Source organism: Zootoca vivipara, chromosome 8 (genome assembly GCF_963506605.1).
Source record: "Zootoca vivipara chromosome 8, rZooViv1.1, whole genome shotgun sequence".
Classification (NCBI taxonomy): domain Eukaryota; kingdom Metazoa; phylum Chordata; class Lepidosauria; order Squamata; family Lacertidae; genus Zootoca; species Zootoca vivipara.
This window is the reverse complement of record NC_083283.1, coordinates 33,818,369-33,823,319: the sequence shown is the minus strand read 5'-3', so window position 1 is coordinate 33,823,319 and position 4,951 is coordinate 33,818,369.

Sequence of the window (4,951 nt, the reverse complement as noted above, 5' to 3'; positions counted from 1 at the left end):
ATATACTCTTAAAATATGTTTTTGTTCCCCTAGATGATACACACACCATGATCTCTCAGCAGAGCTTTCAGCGTGTCAAGGTCATGGCCTGGGTTGGTTTCCTTTGAATAAGGTCACAAGGTTTTAAGTGTGTACACACAGAGAAGTTGAGCAGCACTGACACCAACAGATTTTGCTCCTCATCCTATTTCTAGTGGAACTCTGCAGCCTTGGATTCTTGGAGAGCAAAATCAGGCCTTGTGTTTTCGGACTCCATTCCAACGCTGTCTGTCTGTTGTCTTCTTACTCACATCCACTCTGACACACTGATAACTCATCTACAGCTGTGTGTAGTTTGGGGTGAACAGACAAACATGCTTTTTGCCCCTCTTGAATTATCTCTAGTTTTTGTTTTGTTTTTTGTTCCTGTGAAACCATATTGTCCTAGCTTACACTACAATAGTGGATGCTAACCCCACCTGGCCTGGGCTATTTACTTAACAATGTTCTGGTTTTGCAATTTTTTCTTTCTGCAGTTTCCAGTCACACAACTATAGAATCAGTCACAAGGGTAGAAGGAATCCCAAGTAGACACCCAGCCCCACCTCAATTCTATAACACTATGCTGTGCTTCAACACCCAACGGAGTTCTGCAAAATTTATTTCATTATGCAACCTATGGCCCGTTAATAAATAGATGACTGTGTAATACAAGAATCTGTTTTTGCTGTTAGTGATCCAAGGGTCGTATACTGCTGACAAGTTAGTATTCAACTAAGCTTTACTCAGAGTAGATCCACTGAAATTAACGGGCATCATTGAGACAGGTCCATTAATTTCCAAGATTATATATAGAGAGAATGTCTACACAGCCAGCCAGCCACAACCCAATAGGATTTTGAACCTTTCCACATAGGTAGCATGAGAAACATGGCAGTTAGCAGAAAACAAACCAGTACCCCCACCATCCAAGTTGGTAATAGGCAGTTATTTTTGTCTCCCTTCTCAGTCTACAACTGAAACAACTGCCTCAGACATGGCAGTTAGGTACCCACCACTCCAACACAGTCAGATAAGTCCCAACACCTGGCTTACCAACCATTCTAGGTTTCTCTTGTCTCAAATGAAATTCCACCCCTCTTGTTATTATAGGCCACTGGCAAGAAAGTAAGTCGGTTATAGGAGGGCACTAAGTCTGGCAAGGGACCAACCAAATTAAATACAATTCCAATGGAATAAAGCTTAATTCCTTTTGAGGTGGCTTGAGGGCACTTGGTGTAAAATCTACATTTCACCTGCCTTGCAGCTGTCATATTGTTTAGAGAAATCAATAGCTGGCAGACACTTAATCACGTTTAATGGAGATATTGAAAAGACAGGCACAAAAGGCTCTTGTGTAGATCTGACGGAGTTCTTTGAGGCATTGAAGAACTCACCTGCAGCCAGGATGAATGTTGTAATCTGATAAACAAGCCATTCATGAAATAACTTCACCCCCCCTCAAAAAAAAAGAAATCTATAGTAGCAGTCAAATTTATTAAGTACTGTCAGTGCTTTTTGTGCTTGGCTGAGTAACTATCAGCATGAGTGGCCCCTATCCCAGAGTTTACAATTGAGACTTTAATGGGGGGGAGAGAGAGAGACCACAGAGGATGGACATGAGAGTAACGGGAATAATTGTACGGTGCAATCTTATTTTCACATTCCTGGGAGCAAGTACCACTGAATTAAATGGGACTTACTTCTGAGTAGACAGGTAAAGGACTGGCTATGGTTCATGGTTAGTTTGGAGCAAAAAAAAAACCCATAAGCCTGACCACATGTAAAAAAATGAACCAAGCCTTGTGCTTTCTTGCTCCAGTAGAGCAGGGGAAAGTGAAGGGGATACTTTTTAGGGGTACCAGCACATTGCCAATTCTCTTAAAACCATAGTAAACATTAGCTATGGTTTAACATTACATGCCAACCAGGCCAGGAAGTGGACATCCATTTCCACCCCAAGCTGACATCTAGAACTAAAAGTTGCAGCTATTATAATTGACATGCAGATACAGTCGTTTAAAGTTTACATCAGTGTGCAGTGTTTTCTGAATACAAGAGGTCAGCTTTTGGCTCAAAGCAGCTTGCTTACAATCTGAAATTCAGCACAAGGGAGAAGAGGTAGGGCTGAAATGAGAAGAATGTGTTATAATTTCTTGTGCATTTAGTATATGCACTTAGTCTTAGTTACACACGAGACTGGGAAGTAGGAGGTTGTATCAAAGGCTAAATGGAAAAGGTGGGTTTCAAGGAAGGATTTGATCACAAAAGTAATTTGGGAAGCAATTCCAAACATATGGGACAAAGTGCAATCTTTTGAAAGAGCATGAGACCTTTGGACAGCTAAGGGTGATTGAACTGGAGAAGCAGAGGTAGGGATTTGTTGCCATTATGTATGTCAGCTCGGAAAACATGTACAGTACAGCTTCCTCAGGAAAAATGTTCAGAGTAAAACTGAATAATAGGTTAGAATGAGTTCATATTAAACTAGGGTGAGGTCTATGAACACACTTTGTCTGTTCCAATCTAGCAGGTCAGTAGGGATTCAAAGCCCACTGGCACTCAATTTTTTGGTACAGATATTGGGAGTTGTAGCAAAATAGAGCTGAAATATACATACCTCTGAAAAATGTCAGTGTCTGAGCTTCTCACAAGAAAATGCAAGCATTTGTGTATCAGAATATCCTTGCTGTGATGAGATACATGCTCCAACCATGCTCCACTCCTTCAGTTCACTCAGTTGATCCCTTCATTAAAAAAATTTAATTCTAGAAGCACACACACGCAAAAGTAATATTGATAGCATCCCTCCCCCCATCGCTGAATAAACACGAGGAAGAAAAAGCATCTGGAACCTTTGGCGAAACATAGATCATTTCAAATTGGCTGAATGCTTTTTGGCAAAGAAGTGACTCTCTGGGGACCCAGGTTGGTTGTCACAAGTTTCTGCTTGCTGTGAAAGGCCATAGCAGGTGGTGTCTTCTTTCCTCGTACTCCTTTCTGTAGTCATTATGACAAAAGGGAATGACATGAAAGCTTGTTGTGTGAATTGAGCTGTCAAGGCAGAGCTGTGCAGTGAACTTTTAAAGGCAGGGTCACAGCACTTATGAGATGGCTCAGCAACATTTACAGGTTTCTGTTGTTTTTAAAAAATTAATAACCCACAGCTCAGCTTCTTAGTAGGTTCTCGGGTCCATTGGGGGGGGGTGCGCGCCTTTTTAGCTTTTCCTTGCTGCCATCATAAAAGTTAACTTTTTCACCTTGAGGTGTGACAATAGCTTTTTCATGCTTTTTCAGTTGACAACATTTGACTACTAACATCTGCTTCAGCTAGGATTGCCCTCTCTCTTTCTCTCTTTCACCTGGCTAGGCTCCTATGCATGACAAAAATGAAAAAAGCAAAAACCACTCCATCACTTCACCCCCTTGTGATAAGAAAGTTGCACCTGTTGAATTTCTGCCTTATAACTTTCTTCCCTAAATGGCTGATGAACAGCTGTGTGCTTACAGTTTAAAATTCAATATAAAACCCTCTCTTACCCTACTGCTTAGGGCTAGTAACATTTTAACACTTTTAGAAGAACCAGATTAATGTTTTATTGTGGAAAAGGTGCATAATCAGACTCAGTGATCAGAGGATACAGATGTTTCTCCAGCACAGATATATTATGTAAACATCAAAACTATTACCATGGACAAAATGAAATATAATTTTGATTGTTTAGAGAAAGGTGAGGCATTCCATCTACAGCCATTCACAAAAAAAGAGAGAATATGAGTATGTGTGGAGAAGGAGCACGGAGGAGCATACTACCAGTAAAAAACCTATTAACCGTTGAAACAATTAATTTTTTCAAAAAAGAAAAAGGAAGTTTTGTTCCCGCCAAAAATTATGCAGTAACAACAATGCCACAAAGAGCGTGCCAGATGACCCACTTGTCACGCGCATAATGGCATGCCATCTGGTGTCTAGCATACACAACGTCTGGCTGTTTGCCAAGGCAGGCCAAGATAACACTCACAAGTTGATCTGGTCCACTTCTGGTGTGGCAGGCTCTGGGAACACTGCCATCCTGCTCTTCTTAGTGCTTCTGAGTACATTGAACTCACTCATAAACTTCTGTTGACTTTTATGTATAAATAAAGGCAGACTTCCAGTTATGAATCAGACATAGATGACTGAAACATCTGGAGACTGCAAAGTACCTTGTTTTGTTCTTTGCAATCTGAAAATATATGCATCAATCCAAGCAGCTTGGTGGTGTATTGCTTTTTTTAAAAATGCTCTCCACTCATACAAGACCTGCTGTATCTTGAACAAAGATGGGGATGGATATATTTTAAGGGGTATGTATCAAATTTTACATACACACAGGCTTTTATACTTCAGAGGTCTGTGTGCTTCACACAAGCATACAAAATGTCAAATAACTACCAGTCAAATTTGAACTTTTCAAGCTTTTCAAAGAGAAACACAGACAAATAATTTCATTATTTCATTCCATTTACATATTATTTTACCTCATCTACTTTCTTTGTTCTGCTTTGCAAAGTTTTTGTTTCCTCATTATTTTGAATGCATCTCAGATTTGGCTGTCTTTTGACATCTTTCTCCTCCCCACACCCCCTCTCTTACAGACGCACCAACTCTCTTCACCCATCTGCTAACCCATTTTAAATCCCCAACTGACATCTATAAACACTACCGTATCTGTTGGCTTCCATTTTCTTATCCCTCACTCCGTCAACTGAGATCTTAGTTTGTTGCTGTACATGCCCCATATGTTGCCCAATTTTTCTCCCAATGCTCTCAATCGAGCTTTCCTTGGTCCTTTCCTTCACACTCAATACCAATCTTGCCATTGTCAGAAGAAGCCTCCATAGCCAAGAGCAAGCAAAAAGAATGGAATTTCCAGTAAGTCTCCATACTATC